An 18094-nucleotide genomic window follows, 5' to 3' on the forward strand; every position below is an offset into this window, starting at 1 on the left:
CTAGTGCTGCCATCGTCATAGTTGCTACGGTCCCACAGCGCGTCGTTGTCCAGTGAAATTTCATATTTGGCAAACGACCGCACCATGACATGTTGTGGAACAGCAGCCCACGCCGACTGCACCCAACGACACGCAGCCGTCAGGGAGGCTCTTTTGACTGGCCCGGTTCGCGTAATTTCGTGCTCTTCTGCCGTCAGCCACTTGTTGTACTCAAGGCAGAGCAGGTCCTTAAAAGGCGAAGATCCGGGCTTGTTTCACGACCATGTCGCACTTCAGTGGCAGGGACCGATCACGCATTTCAGCGACGCATGACGCAAGCTTAGCCTACAGCTCCGGAAAGCGTCCAGATGGCATGTGGGAAATTCCTTACTTGCTGTCACAGGTGAAAATTTTGCTTCGCTGCAGTTGCCCCTCTCGCACCAACCGTTCAGAAACATTGAAACTGCGACCTGCTGCGCAGTGATTTGTTTCTTCGGCGTAAAAGATGGCAGCCCTCTTGAACGCTGCTGTGAACGAGTGCCGAATGATTAGTGGGCCTGGAGCACTCGTGACGACTGAAGGCTGTTTCACATGCCGCGACTGGAACGACGAAAATCGGTGCAGTCGCACGCGATTTTTAGAGGGCCCATTTCACGTGATTGTGATTTCAGCAATGAGACTGCTGCGACGCCCAGGGTTGCTTACTGCCGAGTTTCTAGGCACACGCTGCATAATTATTTTAAGCATAGAAGTAGCACGTAGCCGGCAGTCAAGTGGAATGATGATAGTGATCTAAAGAAAGGAAAGACGCTTGATTCTGCAACCCATGAGGGAGCAAGGCGAAGCGTCGTCAGGGGAGAGGGAATGGGAAGAGAAAGATAATAGAGAAAGAGGGAGGATCTGGCCTAATAGACTCCACTATGCCCGACAGGTGTCAGTCCTCAGTAAAGTTTCCAGCGTTGTAGCGGGTGCTTATAGGGTGTCTATTTCTATGGAACTTATAAACTCTAGCAGGCTTCGCAGCGCAGGGAGCTAGGGACACACCGGGAACAGCAGGTCAGTCTCTGTGGCCGCTGCAAGGCCATGGCATCTGTAGGTGTCGATCACTGTGGAGCGTTCCTGCACCAAGGATGGGCAGTGTTAGGATCGGCCTGCAGCTATTTCAGCTCGCTGCACGTGTTCTGATCCAACCGGGACGGTGGCGCACTTCAGAGAACTGCGGATAACCGGCAGCCACGTGGCGAGGGGTCAGGAGAGTTCTCGAAGGGAGGTAATTGGCGGAACCTCCCCATGCGCTTTTCGAGACACCAGACAGACAATGTGCTACCCGGGCACGCCACCCGGGACGCCTCCGAAGCAGGCTTTGTGCACAACACGACAACGCCGCCCTGTTCTGCTATGAGTGGGGGAGTTGCCGCGTGAATGCCGACGGGGGCTCCTTCCCACGTGGCGACCAAGACGCAAGACAAAGTGCTACCCGGGACGGCTCAGAGTTCTACGAAGCCCCTCTGACGTCTGCTCCGGACCATTGCACCTATGTGTGTGTGTGAGTCCTCATCCTCCTCCAAGTCGAGAGCCCGCCTCCTCCAAAAGGGCAGTCATCTACAATAACGTCGAACTATGACGTCGAACGGAGCGCTTATAAGCTGTGATTGTCGGCTGCTAGGGGGTGCTCGTTGTCGTGCTAGAAATGTACTCGTGAGCTGCGTGCTCGTTGTCGTGCTCGAAATGTACTCGTGAGCTGCGTGCTCGTAAGCTGTTTGCTGTATGCTCGTCTTGCGGGCTCCATTTGGGAGTCGCACTAGACTGTCGATGTACCTCATGTTCAACTGTAAATAACACGTAAATAAATCCTGCTCTCCTAAGTTCGACGAAGAGTCAAGCTCCTTCCTACAGCTACGACTGCCAAATCTTACACCTGAATGGCAGCGGTGAGATTGGCCTACAGCTCGTAGATTGTCCGACAACTCTAACAAACGGTGGCAGCAATGAGATCGTCCGACGAATCTTACTGCAGGCACAGAGAAGGTGCTCCAGAGTCTCGGGTTCCCTGCATCTCTTGCAGGCAGGTGACGTGGCGCAGTCCAGGTGCAGCCAGTCCGCAAGCGCAGGAATGTGGAACGGTCTCTTCTGGAGAGGCCGTTCTCTGGAAGTGGCTTGGGGGCCCTGCCACTAGCCACTCGGGTGTTTGGGTGAATGGGGCTGAGCAGGCACCGTAACCGATGTCTCGTATAGTCCGAAGTCGCTACCGCTCTGGTAACCAGGACTACATCATGATGGGCAGCTTTGGCGTTGGTATCTGCCTCCTCGTTGCCGGCTACCCCGACATGTGAGGGCAGCCAAAGCAATGCCTTTTGTCAAACTATAGAAAAAGCTAAGCGTAATAGGGAAAGAGAAACCCGCGAGCAGTGTCTGCTCTTCCATGAACTCCCTGGAAGCGCCGCCGTTCTGAGGATGCCTCCGTGAATGGAACAGCGGTGCTTCCATCAACTATCGACACCCCCTTATGAGTGTTGTGTGCACTGTAAAACTCTAAAAAATGTTAAAAAACCCTTCCGAAAAGCAAACAAACACGCGGAATAGCGAAAAGCTACGGGTAATGCCATCGAGCAAACGTAAAATTGTAACTACGTTGTAGCTCCCGTTGGTCTCGCTTTTTTGGCGTTGCCATGTTTTGGTTTCGATTGTAAGTTGCCCCCCCCCCCCCCCCCACTTCAGATTTTCAAATTTAGAAAAAGTGGTTGTCTTACAATTGTATAAATAAGGTACTTGCAAGCCGCGGACAGCCAGCAAAGCCTAGCAAGTGTTGCGCACAGTGACAACGACCTCGGTGGGATTCGTGCGGGATACCTCTTCACGGCGTATTTAGTTGAACACACCATCCTGCCGAGTGTCAGCAATCATGCCGGACCGCTTTTCCGGAAGATGTTAAGATGCTCCCCGAGTGCGAAGAAGTGAAACGCTACCCCTGTGGACAAACAAAGACCACGTCAATTGTTCAGGAAATGACTGCCAACGCGAAGACTCCTTTGCTGGATGACCTAAAACAGCAAGTATTTTCGATTGCTGTGGATGGCAGTAACAATAGGGATACGCAGCTTTGCCTTATGGTTGCAACATATTTCGTTAAAGAAACGAGTAAAATCGAAAGCCGCTTTCCTTGCCTCGGGACAATCCAAGAAGAAGCGACGGGTCACAAAATTGCAAATCTGGTTCTGGACGAGATGAACTCACGGAATTTGCCTGTTGGAAATCTGTTGGCTATGTGTTCAGACAAGGCCAATGTCATGATCGGCAAGAGAAAGTGTTTCTTCTGTATTGAGAGGCTAAACAAGGTTTGATAGGGGTTAGTTGCCCATACCATCTCATCAACTTGGCAGCCCAGAAAGGAGCTTCATGTCTTCCTGTAAAGGTTGATGATTTGCTCAACGGATCGTTAGGAATACTGATTCAAGAACTCAGCAAAGAAACAATCCAATTCAGAGTTAATTTTATCAGTTAGCCCTGTTGTAACATCGAATTTGTTTAATAGTAGTTTTCTTTTCGTTAAAGGAACCTGAAATGTGTCCTTTTATTACGTCATGATCGAAAATGCGCTCCAAGTGAATTATGTCTGAACAAATGTCAGGATTATTTTGTTAATATTAAGTCTATAATGTTGGCGGTGCTCGATGTGCGACGTGTGGGATCAGTAATAAGTTGCGATGGTGAGAAAATGAAGGCGTGATTGAAGATACATATGGAGCTTCGCATTCACTAGCTGTGACGGATTGTGTGAACTACTCCATACTAGGGAAATTTAAATCACTGAATATGAGTAGAGTAGAGTTTGGGGAACGTTTACATATTTCACGCGGTACTCTATGAAATCCGACAGAAAAGCAATCATTCATGTTAAAGGGCGGTAGATAGCACCAATAGTTATATCAATAGAACAGCACTTTAAAGAAACCTATACACATTCAAGAAATGAACTAATCATTACCGGCACAGTCAGCAAATCATCTTATATTGCCAAGAGCACGCCACCTCTTCTACGATTTGATCTATCAGATCAAAAAATATTGAAACATGTTTCGCTGACAAAAATTGTGTTATCTGGTATAGCATCAGTGAGCCCTGTTTCACTTAGTGCTATTAATGATGCGGAGCATGAGTCGATTAGTGAAGATATTTCGACACCCTTTAGGTCTCTTCGATTTGGCTTGCACCGGCTGCACTAGTTCTGAAAAGTGCCGCACCGGTGCCAAGTGGTGCTGCGAGCGTGCAGCGCCGGTTCAGGTGCAGCCACAGATGGCCAAAGCCAAAACGAAGACGCAAGTGCAGGCCTGCTTATAGTTCTGTGTCTACGTTTGCAACGTGCGCGGTGTGTGTTGCAAGTGTTGTTAGTCAAAAAACGACCGTGATGGCACTTGCACTCTTCGAAGCTGCCATGGAACTGCTAGACCCTATAGGGGTATTACTCAGGCTCGCGCGTGCGCACCTGACCCTTCTCTGGATCGCACAGCGCCGACGGAGCGGCAGTCGCTCCCTAGCACTTTCGCAGCAGCCCTAGCAGTCAGAGCTGTGACCCCTAACCCGCGGTTCGCAGTGAGTTGCGACCACGGCGGGTTCAGGCCAGTGGGGACAGGGTGAGTCTCGACCTAAGGTGTTTATTCACCTTAGTGTACAATGATTCCAACAGACAGCAACAGCCACAACACACACAAACACAACACAACACAAAACCTCAGCGGCGGAGCATTCCGCACGTCTGGGGCGAAACAAACCGCACAAAGTGGGAACCACAAAAGAGGCTGATAAGAGTTCAGCTCACCCAAAAGTGGATCCGCGCTCGGGCCCTGGGGCGGTGAGTCGCACACAAAGGCCGGGCGCAACAGGGGGGACGGCGTGCGGCGGTCTCAGCGGCGGATTTGAGATGCGGCCTTTCGCAAGCTCTTCCACTGTGAGACAAAGATGCGTCGGGGGAATAGCGCTTCTCCCGAGCGGCGGAGAGGGGGTCTCCCCGGTTCCAAGAAAGGGAAAGGAGGGAACGGGGTGCCTTGGCTGCAGCGTCGCGGCCAGGCGCGAAGAGCAGCGGGAACGGCGAAGGTGCCCTCTCCCCAGCTACCCTCCGCGGGCGAGCACGTGATTATCGTGATAACCGCGTGGCCGCTCCGGAAATATCGGGACGCGCGTGCGATCCCCACATCCCCCCCTCCTTAAAATAACCCTTTTAGCCGCTAAGAGGCCGCCGTCACCTGAGGCTTTCCTGCGAGAGGGACATGCTACTCCGACAGCAACACGGTTTGAGGCCGTGTTGGTGAGGGAGCAGCTCTAGCTGCAGACCGTCGTTGTCGCCGTGTAGGTAGCCGTGAGCCAGGCCGGAACGTTGAATGATGGTACGGAGCAGCTTGACAGCAGCGGGATGCAGTGGGAGGCAAGAAGGGCGCTGGGTCCAGGTCACCTTGCGTCTCGGCGGCGTCCCCTGCCCAGTCGTACGTGCCGGGTCCGTGGTGGCGAAAGGGTCCTTGGATTTTTCTTGGCTGCCTCGATTACCAGCCAGCCTCGAGATGGCGCAGGACAGCTCTTTTGATGTTCTCGGAGGTCGTTGCCCTCTGGTATGATCGAACGCGCTTCTTCCGGTTCGTTCCGACACAGCTCTCAGCCATGCGCACCCTCGCGGGTGTCGGCACGCAAGATCGGCAAAGGTGCGCCGACCCACCCCGACGATGGCCTGCACCTCGCTGCGCAGCAGGGGTCCACTCTGTCCTTGCGGGAGAAGTCTACGCTCGGCCTTGAGGCTGGATGCTTGGTTGCGGGGCTCGAAACTCGGTCGTGGAGCTGTGCGGTGCGGTTCGGCGAATTCCGCGCCGCGGCGACCATTCCGGACCGGAAGTCGCCTGCTGCCCCTCTCACCTCGCTGTTAGCCGCCGGAGGATGTTTTCTCGCCGCCTGTTGCCTGCACTGCGCTGCTGACTGCTTGCGGCCTGCTCATCCCCACCGGGAGTGGAGATGGTCTTTCCTTTTTGCTTGGTGGTTGTTTCACGGCTCCCGACGGGTGGTCTGCCGCTGCGACAATTCTGTTAGCCCCTCTCGCTTCTTCCAAAGAGAAAGCGCGTGCTCGCTCTGGAAGCCTGCATGCTAGACATCGGAGGAGCATTCCGTCCGATATCACGCACAATAAAATAGCCTCCGCGAACCGGACAGAGTTAGTTCTGCCGAGATCGCAAGTTATAATGCCGCACCGGGCTCGAACGTCGAGCCGTGCCACCCGATGCCGCTGCCTGCGGGCGCGGGAGAGCATTCTCCTCGGGCCACTCGTTCCCTCTGTCATAGTAGGGTTTGAGATCGCAGACATGCACCGGTCGGCTGATCGGTCTTAGCTTCAAGTCCGCCAGCCTGTACACGAGCGAAGAGACAGTCTCTCGCACCCGGTACGGTCCTGTCCATTTCGGCGCCAGAGAAGCTGAGAATTTCTTACTGGCGTCGCTCAGGACGTGATTCCGTCTCAACACCAGGTCGCCCACTTTGTACTGAACTTCCCGATGAGAGCGGTCGTACTGCGCTTTCTGCTTGGCACGTGCAGTGCTCGGGTTCCGTCGCGCTTTTCGTAAAGCCTCCGTTACCTGCGCGCGCAGCCCAGTCGCATAATCGGCGCGTGCCGACGAAACAACCAGTTCCGTGCTGCTTCGTTCCTGTAGAGTAAGTTCTACCGGATTCAACAGCTCCCTCCCAAGGTTGAGGGTGGCGGGGGTATACCCAGTCGATCGATTCACTGTCGACCTGATAGCAAATCCAATTTCAGGAAGACAAGCGTCCCACTCATTGTGCGTCCCCGCAAATGCAACTAGCATGTGCTTGATGTTGCGGTTCACACGCTCAGTGGGATTCACCTGGGCATGGTACGTGGTTGTTCTCCTGTGCTTAATGCCGAGAGCTGCACAAGAGTCCACGAAGAGTTTGGCAGTGAAGTAGGACGCATTGTCCGTTATCAGCTGCTCAGGATAGCCGAATCGTGTAAACACCTCGATCAGCTTTCCCATGATTACGCGTGCCGTCAGCTTCCGTAGGGGGAACAGTTCCACCCACTTGCTGAAATGGTCTGTGACTACGAGAAGGAATCGGTTCCCGCTCGGTGTCCTGGGGTAAGGCCCCATGACGTCACATGCCGCAATTTGCCACGGTGTTCGGCTATTGATCGGCTGCATGAGCCCGGGTGGGCGTCCACCACGCGGCTTCACGCGTTGGCACACGTTACACGGGCGGGCGTAGCGCATCACCTCCCGCTTCATTCCAGGCCAGGTAGCAAAGCGGCACAACTTCAGATAAGTCTTAGGGCCACTTGCATGCCCGGCCAGGCACGTATCGTGAAAGTAGCGTAAAAGTGCTCCTCTCAGCGTGCGTGGAATCACCGCTTTGAAGGACTCGTGTGTATCCTTCTCCGCGGGAATATATCTCAGCAGGACGCCGTCAGAGTCTAGCAGGTAGGAATCCAACGCGCTCACAGCATTACCAGCTGTTTCGGAGCGCCGCGCACCCGCAGCAATACCAGCTGCGTCCATGTGCGCCGCGGCCGCGCCGCCGGGCTCCCGGAGCCCCTCAAACACTTTCTTACAAAACGGATCCTCCCGCTGTGCCTCTAACAGCTCCTTTCTGCTGAACACGCTCCCCACTGAACTGACGCAGTCCAAGTGGTTCACGCTTTCGTCCTGAGAAGGGGGTTCTTCCGCCCTTCCTTCGGGACCAGCGCCGTCGAGCATTGTAGCAGTTACTCTGCTCTTAGGCTGAGTCACTGAGGGGTCACGATGGGTATTAATATTACCCCTCCTGACAACCTCAATCGTCGCAGCGGTTAGTCCGCTCTCAAGCTCAGTTTTGGGCGAGGTGAGTTGAGTAGTAATATCACTCTTCTCACAGTCAACGGGCGCGCGCGAAAGTGCGTCCGCCACAACGTTGTTCTTTCCTCTCCTGTAGCGAACGGTAAAATCGTATCGCTGCAGGAGAAGTGCCCATCGCGCGAGCCGGCCGCTCGGCTCTCCTAAGCGCCTAAGCCAAGTTAATGCCATATGATCGGTCTCAATTATGAATGGGACTCCATCAATATAGTAGTCAAACTTTTTGAGAGCGAAAATGATCGCCAGACATTCCTTTTCTGTCACGGAGTAATTTTTCTCTGCGGGAGTCAAAGAGCGGCTGGCAAAAGCTACTGGGCGCAAACTACCTTCGTGCTGTTGGAGCAAAACCGCTCCTAGGCCAAGGTCGCTGGCGTCCGTATGAATGACAAATTCTTTGTTCAAATCAGGTAGCCTTAACTCGGTGGTTTCCACGAGCGCGTTTACGAGGTTGCGCAGTGCCTCCTCTTGCTCGGGACCCCACCTCCACTGCTCACCTTTCCTCAACAGCATTGTCAAGGGGGCTTGCAGTGCAGCGCAGTTTGGGATGAACTGTCGATAGAAATTCGCCAGCCCCAAAAAGCGTCTCAGTCCGCCTATGTCTTCCGGTGACGGGTAGTTCAATAATGCCTGAACCTTGTCATCACACGGTAGAAGGCGTCCGTTATCCAGTTTAAACCCCAGTAGCGTTACTCGGGTTGCTGCGATCTGGGTCTTGGTCGGGTTTAGCGTTATCCCCGCAGACCTCAGACGCTCCAACACGTCCCTGATATGGCGTAAGTGCCCATCAAAGGTACGCGAGTATACCACAACATCGTCCAGGTAAGCAAGAGCGTGGTGCCACCTTGCGTCACCCAAGACACGGTCCATCAGGCGCTGGTAAGTCGCAGGCGCACCGACAAGTCCGAATGGCATACGGGTAAACTGGAAAAGTCCCCTGTGACAAGTGAAGGCAGTCTTCTCTCGGTCACAGGGATCTACCTCCACCTGAAAGTATCCTCTGCTTGCATCGAGCGTAGTGAAGTACTTCGCTCCGCCAACGTTGGATACGATCGAGGGAATTCTAAGAAGCGGATATGCGTCCTTGCGTGTCACCTCGTTCAGGCGGCGATAGTCAACACAAAGGCGGGGCGTCCCATCCTTTTTAGGAACCAACACCACAGGAAAACCCCATGGGCTGTCCGATCTTTCAACAACGCCTGTATCGAGCAGTTCGTCCAGAGCGCTGTCTAGTGCTTTCCTCTTAGCCAAACTCACCGGCCGAGGATTACACTTCCACGGAGAGGCGTCGCCTGTCTCAATTTTGTGCCTGTATAGCGTAGTGCAACCAGGCCGCTCTGTGAATACGGCATCATATTCAGTCAGAAGCGCTGAGAGGCGAGCCTTTTCTTCCCCCGACAAACTGCTTGAGTCGTCCAGCAGCGGGTGGTATCGTTCGCCCCTCACTGCGGCACAGTCTGCCACCGCAGCGGGGGTTACGGGCTGTGCGGGAGGGGAGCAGTTCCCCTCCGCGCCTCTTTTCTCAGCGCGGTTGGCCGGACGGCATTTCGACCCGGCCGCAACCGTTCTGAGGGACCTTTTCGGGCAATCGTTTGGTCGGTCTGCGCGCGAAGCATCATCGAACGAAGTTGTCTCTGACGCTTTTTGAAATGAAACGAAAGGTTTCAGGGTGCCACATGCTCGCTCCCTATATCCTCCGTTGCAGACGTCAATAACAATGGCCGTCTTGGCGAGGAAATCTCTACCAAGAATTATAGGAACCGACAGGCCGGGAAGGTGAGCTAGGCGCTGTCGCCTCACCCGCTTCTGCCACCGCACCACAAGTCTAGCAGCACAGCTCGCGTGTGCCGTGCCGCTGGCCAGTCGGAAGGTCACATTACTCTCTCTCAGTCGGATAGCGTTCCGACGGAGATGTTCACACACCTCGTCGCCAAATAGTGAAACGCTTGCTCCTGTGTCTAACAGCGCAAAAAACCTGCGCCGGGCGACTGTAACCTCTATGAGCGGGACTGGCGTGTCGCTGGGCAATCCAAAACGACAAGCCAGCGGGGCAAGGAGTTCGTGTGTCTCACTTCGCACCGCTGTAACCGCCGCCGGCCATGCAGCATTGCTCACCGGCGGCTCCGCTCGTTTCCCGAAAGCGCGTGCTCTCGGTTCGCAGGCTGTCTGCAATCCCGGGCGAAGTGCCCCGGCTGGTTGCACCGATAACAGAGGAGAGCCGGCCTTTGACGGGCTTGGCGTCCAGTGCCTCGCGCCGTTTGACCATTGTTCCTCTCTATCGACTGCTCCCTTGCAGGCACGCTCTGCTCTCGCATCATCGAGCCGGCATATTGACCACGATTCTGCATACCTCGACCATCGGCAGCGCATGCTGCACGCATGGCATAAGTGTACGGGTCGAGAGCCCGGTCAGATAAGCCCCAACCGTTTCTCATTTGTCCGTCACTGAAAGCAACCACACCATCTCCACCGGAACGAGTGCGAAAAGTGTCCCCGTTCCACGCGCATCGCGGCTCAAGTGCCCTCGGCGCTGGGGGTGGAGGTCGGTACGAGCGCAAGGCGAGTATGTCCGCCTGTATGCGCTTTGCCTCCGAGGCCAGCTCATCCAAATCCCTGAACTTGCTGCCTCTTAGGTACGCTGCGAAGGTGGGATGAGCTTGTCGCGTGACTCTCTCCACCTTATCGCAGTTCGGAGCAGTAGGGTCAGCGGTACGATAAAGTTCGTCCATCGCCCTGACGTACTCGAGCAAGGATTCGTCCGGATGCTGAGTACGTAGCTCCAACTCGCGCCGCAGACGAAGCTCGTAATCTGCGGGCAGGAATTCCTCGCGTAATCCCGCTCGGAACTCAGCCAGCGTGCTAGACCGGTAGCCAGTAAGCCGGAACCAGCGGGCCGCGTGATCAGTTAACGACACTGGTACGACGCGTTCCAACATCTCGTCATCGGACAGCCCTGTTGCGCGCTGGTAAGTCAGCACGCGATCGAGGTATTCGTTGACGCTAACTGAATCATGATACCCGCTGTAGGTGGGTAAGTCCACCCTCACTCTCGGTCTAGCAGCGGCGGCAGATGTCAGCAGAGTGTTCTGCACGGCACCTGTCAACCTCTCAATCAAGCGCATCGCATCCTGCAACAGCGCCTGTTGAGGCTCGCTCTGGCCAGTAATGCCTGGCACAGGAGCAGAACGCGTCGAGCAAGTATGCCGCAGTGGCTCCATGCTCTCCGCAAACACTGGTGAAGGGTTCGGCGTAATGTGCCTCACGCTTTCAAGGGTACATCCTGACGGAGAGAGCGCCTCATGTGTCGCGCTACCCTCTTCGAAGCTTATCAAATTCCCAGGGCTAGTGTTCGCCGCAGGGCATGACTGAGCAGTAGCAGTTACCGCCGCTTCGAATTGTTGTCTGTTGGTAGCAACCTGCGACAGCGTATACAACGGCTGTAAATCAGCCCCGTATGCTGCCATGGTTCGTTCGTGCAGTGGCAGTCACTCACACAAACAGACTCAACCTGTCACACCTCTGGCCCCACGTTGGGCGCCAAATATAGGGGTATTACTCAGGCTCGCGCGTGTGCACCTGACCCTTCTCTGGATCGCACAGCGCCGACGGAGCGTCAGTCGCTCCCTAGCACTTTCGCAGCAGCCCTAGCAGTCAGAGCTGTGACCCCTAACCCGCGGTTCGCAGTGAGTTGCGACCACGGCAGGTTCAGGCCAGTGGGGACAGGGTGAGTCTCGACCTAAGGTGTTTATTCACCTTAGTGTACAATGATTCCAACAGACAGCAACAGCCACAACACACACAAACACAACACAACACAAAACCTCAGCGGCGGAACATTCCGCACGTCTGGGGCGAAACAAACCGCACAATGTGGGAACCACAAAAGAGGCTGATAAGAGTTCAGCTCACCCAAAAGTGGATCCGCGCTCGGGCCCTGGGGCGGTGAGTCGCACACAAAGGCCGGGCGCAACAGGGGGGACGGCGTGCGGCGGTCTCAGCGGCGGATTTGAGATGCGGCCTTTCGCAAGCTCTTCCACTGTGAGACAAAGATGCGTCGGGGGAATAGCGCTTCTCCCGAGCGGCGGAGAGGGGGTCTCCCCGGTTCCAAGAAAGGGAAAGGAGGGAACGGGGTGCCTTGGCTGCAGCGTCGCGGCCAGGCGCGAAGAGCAGCGGGAACGGCGAAGGTGCCCTCTCCCCAGCTACCCTCCGCGGGCGAGCACGTGATTATCGCGTGATAACCGCGTGGCCGCTCCGGAGATATCGGGACGCGCGTGCGATCCCCACAACCCTGACAGCGACGACGATTTCAACGACAGCGATGGCAGTGACAGCGACGAGGAGTTCGACGACGTCTGCGTTGCGATCGCCTGCGCGTTGGTGCGTGAAGATGCCATTCGTGTGCCTGGCTACGAGGAGGTTGTGAACAGGTACCAAGAGTACGAGTTCAAAAGGCTGTTCAGGCTATCCAGGGAAACGTTCGACTAGGTCAGTGGCAGATTCAGGGTTTCGGCTTTCTATCCGAGCGCAGTTCAAGGCCGTCCACAAATATCTGCAGAAAAAACAAGCCTCATAGCATTGGTGTACATCGGGTCACAAATGTCGATGTACGCCATAGCCGACAAGTTCGATGTTACTGAATCATCCGTGCACGCTTGCGTGACACGGGTCATTCATTACCTGCACGCTATTAGCGGTGAAGTAATATGCTGGCCCAGTAGCGTGGAAGTGAACCGCATCAAAGCCGGTTTCCTCGCCAAGAGCGGTGGTAAGGGCCCGAAGAACGCCATCGGCTGCATAGACGGGTCGCATATCCAGATCCTAACCCCCAGCGAATCGGCACAGTCTTATTTTAATCGAAAGAAGTGGCCGTCCATCATCCAAGGAATATGTGACGACAGGAACAAGTTCCTGAATGTTTGCATCGGCTTTCCGGGATCGGTGCACGACGCCCGCGTATTAAGGGAAAGCCCGTTTTTCGAACGTGCAGCCTCGGAATGTGGCGAGAACTACATTCTTGGGGACAGTGCGTACCCCTTGATGCCTTGGTTAATGACACCTTTCAGGGACAATGAGGGCTCTTTTCCATCATGGAAAAGAAACTTCAATAGACGACAGTCAACAAAGAGTGTCAATTGAGAACACTTTTGGGATGCTTAAGCAGCGCTTCAGGAGATTGTACAATGTGGACGCCAAAAGTGTTGCACAAAGCTGCTATATTGTCATGGCCGCATGTGTGTTACACAACCTATGCAACGACGAGAGAGACTTCCTCCTGGAGATGACATCATTGCCACAGGAAGATGATGTGGGCAATGACGACTCTGAAGGGGACTTCGACTGCAGCCTGCCTGACTACAGCCGTTCTCTCCGAGAGTTTATTGCCAAAGAGCAGTGCTAGCCTGATATCTTAAGCTCTGCAATAGATCGTGATAGTAGTGTTTTTATTAATACAGTGCCCCATATATGAGCAATGTCTTTGCAGTGAAAGTGGAACATGTGCTGTTGTAACACTTTATTGTTGACTAGACGTACTCTGCTGCTTACCAAATAAATCTGCTAGGCGGTCAAACTGAGCCATCCGTTCTTCATGCCGCTTGGCCTTGGCCTCTTCCCATTTCTTGCGAGCTTCAAATTGCTCTGCTCTCGCCTCCTCTTGCTTTTATTTCGCCTCACCAATTTTTTCTATAGCTTCTAGGAGGGGAGCAAGCTTAGAACAGCTGTTCCTCTTCCTATTTGGGGCTCTGTCACCCTCTGTTGGCGCTGGTAGGTCCTCTGTTGGTGCTGGTAGGTCCTCAGGCTGTTCATCTGTCGTGCTTCCCCTGTTTAAAATGTACACAAGTAGATGCCACATCACTTCCACCGCTCTGCATTAACTATATGTAAATCTCTCACCCTGAGTTTTCACTTGACACGATTGTTGCTCCGGGCTCCAACAGCAATGTGGGGTTCACACTGTGCTGTTTTTCGAGTATGTCAGCCAGTTCTCTGTGTGATGGACAAATTATTAAAACACTGAACAGGCCAAGAAACAATTGCAACTTACTGCTCGTGTTCACAGCTCACACGGTGGTGCCCAGACGAACCGTTCTCTTTTTTTATTTTTTGTAGGAACGGTCCAATGATTTCCATTTATTTTGTACTTGAGTGGCCGTGAGGTTGCAGCTGAACTCCTCGTTCAAAAGTTCTGCAAGTTTTAGCCACAAAAGCTTTCTCATTCTAAACACAAAGAGAAAGCATAGTTTAAAGCAAAACACATACTTAAACTTTTTTGCAGTGGCACTGGTCATGTCTTGCATGCAAGGCTGCACAGTATTTTAGCATTTTTATACGTGAAGTTTGCTGCTACCAGGTATTCTATAATCAGAATATTTGCATTTCAGCTGCCGCATATTGCAAGCACTCAGAGTGGGCTGAAAGTATACTAAGCTGTAGGGAACATATACCGCGGGGTAATGGAAAACGCTCCTGCAACATTGACACTAGAAATTCGAGAAATTATGGCCAGTGCTACTGTACACTACATAAGTACATTTCTCTCTTGCACAAGCTGTTATTTTGAACATGAATGATATCGTACCTTAAGGCTCTACTTCTTCCAACTAAGTCTTTCATCTCCGAGTATTTGGAGATGAAGAACTTTGTTTTGCGACTACTCCACAGTTCTCCGTCTTCAGCGGATGCTTCAGGAGTGGCTAGTGGGTGCCTATCGTCACTGTAGGCGGCGGAAGCGGGCGTCGTAGGCTGCGCTGGAGTGGGCAAGTCCTCATTGTTGGCCGTGAACCGCAGAGTGACACACTGCCCGTCTGCAAAGGCAAAGACCAACATTTGAAATGTCTAAGCAGCACATCACGACATCCCAGAATTACAAGTACCTGAAACAAGCGACAATCGCAGTCTACCGCTAATAAGACTCCATCTGACAGCTAACCACGTGTTTCTCGCCACCATGTAGCTAGCTTCACTTACCTGATGCCTGGTATACATAACCATCCGAGGTCTCCATGGCTGAACCATCCTGGTTGCGAAGCAGATTAACTTCCTTCTCAACACCCTGGAGAACGAGCTTCAGCGTCGTCTGCTCACGGTTGGGTGGGATGTAGCACGCCATGCCTGCACTTTCTCGGCACCTCTCCTCGGGCTGGTGCACGGCGGCCGAGAACCTGTGCAGAACTAGGCCTGCACCTTGACAAAACGAGGGAAAAAGTGCAGAGGGCGCGCGCAGCACCGGAAAAACGAGGACGACGGTGCTGCACCCTCTGAACTGGTGCAGCCGGTGCTGCCAAATCGAAGAGACTTTTTGGTTTGACCCTTCTGATGTTAGTGTAAAGGAAAAAAATTGTTTTATCAGTATTGTACATTGAGATTTGAGAAGGATGGGAAACTGGGGTCTGATCTCAGATGAAAACAGGAGCATGTCATTCGGCTGTAGATCGCTGAGATACACAAATTACGTGTCCAGCCTCACTGTCCCACACATAGGCATCATTATTAATGTGAAGCTTATTAGAGACGAGGCAAATGTGGTCTCCGTCCTTCCTTACATATTTTGGGTACCGCCACAGGTGACGGCGCTTCACTTGGACAGCCTCGGAATAATCACAAGCAATGCTGAAGCCTGTGTTTCTGAGCCTGGAGACGTTTCCTATCACAGATTCAACTTCTTTATTGTAAAAGTTAGCAATGACTGGCCTCATTTTACTCGTCGAAAAGCGGCCCAAACGATGCGCTCTCACGATCGAGGTTACCACGACTTCAAGTTTATTAGAACAAAAGTCGCGCACGAGCTGCTCCGAAGCCGCCCAAGTTTCTTCACCTGTATTGGGAATGCCCCCCCCCCCCCCCCCCCCCAAAAAAAACATTTGACCGTCTAGACCAATTTTCCAGATCGTCGATTCTGTCTTGCATTTTTCTAGATAAGGTGTTAACTGAGACTGTGCACATGTTGCCAATTCAGTTTTCAATTCTAATTCAACAACACGCTTCGTTAGCGAATCCAAGTCGTGTTTAGGCTAATATGAATGTCATGGACCTTATTTAATGATTCCAAGACTGTAGTGTTGCTGGTTTCCAAGCGTTGGACCACAAGAGTCAAATTGTCTAACTTGTCCTCCTGTGCCTTGGTCATGGGACCGGATTTTGATTCAACATCGCCACCAAGAAGTAGGAGGTGCCAAAGGTACACTAAAGCAGCGCGAGTACTGGGCTTCGATTTTCCGCTTCTGGCTACCCGTGGGCTGCCAGAGCGCCTTCGTTTTTCTCAGGTTGCTCCGCCCACCGCGCCACGCGCTTCCGCCGGGCGTTTGTTTTGCTCGGGCTGGACGGTTTTGGCTACCCGCGGGCTGCCAGAACCTGCCAGGACGATTTTGGTCTGGCTGCTCTGTGGAAGTTCTCTGGCTAGCAGGTGACTAAAAGAGGCGATAGGCGCTTGCCGCCGTCTTTGCGGGGACTTCACGGATCGCAACGCAGGCACTTGACTTAAATTTACCTCGCCCAGCCATCTGTGTACGGTCATCTTCAGATTTCTTTACTTCTAGCGTTATCTTTTTAGGTGTAACGCTCCCTTTCGCATTGCGATGTGGTGTGATGCGAGCACTGGTGAACTGTTTGAAGCTTTTGTGCATGTGTGTGTGTCCCCTGAAGGCTTCTTTGCGGCGGTGATCAGCGCGCCACGCTGCACTCTCATGTGTGCATGTTATCTGCGTCGTGTTCCACGCAAGTTGTAGACGCTCATTCGCACATTGCGGTACATTTTGGGTTCGTCTTTCTCTGGTGGCGTTCCTTTTCACATATCTCGCGTATGTATGCATCTCCTTTTTCTGCATTTAGCAAAGGCTCTGCAGCTAGCCAGTGTTCGCTCCGTCTCTCCGGTTATTCTTGGGCGGCAGCTCGAAACCGATGTGTGTTCGAACTGCCAGCCGTTAATGTAAGAATGCACTGGTTGAGTAATAGGCACGCATACATTAGACACAAGTACATTGCCTTATTGCTCTCATGATTGCAACCAATGTTGTTTTTCGTGTGAAACTTTTCCCTGGTCACAGGCGGCGTGCATTTTCATGTGCCAGCCACGTCCCCAGCTGCTTAGGGTCAAAATAAGAAGCACCATGAGCCACAAAAAACTTTCTGAAATCGAAGCCCAAGCAGGTTGGCACGACACTTTATGCGTATGAGACGTACCCAATATCCTGCTTTTTCATGTCTTCTGAAGCGATTATGCAATGCCAACTCCTCAATGTCGCTGGTGGGCGACGTGATCGCTGCGAACAGGGATCCTCGAGCTATCGCTTTCGAGTATACTATCACTTACGCACGATTTTGCACCTTGTCATCGGACGCGCCGGAGGTCATCTGTTGTGCTGCAAAAGGTGAGGTTGGCCCAGTGCGTGTCCTTCACCGAGTCACGTGAAATCGCGTGAAAGTGATCGTATCCCTGAATGCAATTATATATTTTCAAGGTGGCAACGCATAAATGGGCCGACTACGCCGAGCGCGCGCCAGCCTTGCCGAGCGCTGCCATGCTGGTAGCATGTTTACATTCGGTCAGCTGTTCCGGCGTTCGATTTTGCAAACTTCGGGCAGCTTCGGGTTGTCTTGGGATCTCGGCCCATGTGACTTCCTATCAGGACAGTAACTAGCTGGCTGCCATCTGGCTGCCAGCGGGCTGCCAGAACTCCGAAAATCGAAGAGGTCCACTTTTGAGGTAATTGAAACAATAGTATGGCCAACATGACAAATTGTATTGTCTTGTGTGTTCCTGTGCAAGAAAGGGTTTAACTCGTATTTTCCATTGCTCCGTTGTATTATTACTGGCTTGATGGATCTTGTCATAGTACTGCCTTTTGGCTTATTTCAAAACATTATTGAGAGTATTACAATATGTAGAGTATCTAGACCTAAGTTTAGCATTGAATGGGCGTTATTTTTTTACTTTTTATATATTTTCTTTTTTCCACATGCATCTCAAGATAGATTGGTCAGCCGAAGATTATGCTTGGTGCGGTATACTTTTTACATTTTACAGTGGTAGATGACACTTGTAGACAGTCTTTTATGACAGGCAAGAATTTGGTATAAGCCATGTTAAACATGCCTCTGTAAGTGAAGTAACAAATGTTGAATCTATTTTGCTGATGCAGACAACAGATTTTTTTCTATCAGGTAATTCCTTATGAAAAGTTGCGTTCTTTTGAATTGAGCTGCAGGGAAGCCAAAAGAAAATTGAGTAGTAATTAGTTATGGGA

General features: G+C 52.8%; 1 protein-coding gene and 1 pseudogene across 1 annotated transcript in view; both read left to right on the top strand.

Annotated features, from left to right (window-relative positions):
• Nucleotides 1–18094, top strand: part of arr (low-density lipoprotein receptor-related protein 6) — a 319317-nt gene that overhangs the window by 25898 nt on the left and 275325 nt on the right. The gene's annotated exons all lie outside the window — the stretch shown is intronic.
• LOC135916696 (uncharacterized) lies at nt 2202–13251 on the top strand (annotated as a pseudogene).

This window comes from Dermacentor albipictus, chromosome 3 (assembly GCF_038994185.2).
Source record: "Dermacentor albipictus isolate Rhodes 1998 colony chromosome 3, USDA_Dalb.pri_finalv2, whole genome shotgun sequence".
In the NCBI taxonomy this organism is placed as follows: domain Eukaryota; kingdom Metazoa; phylum Arthropoda; class Arachnida; order Ixodida; family Ixodidae; genus Dermacentor; species Dermacentor albipictus.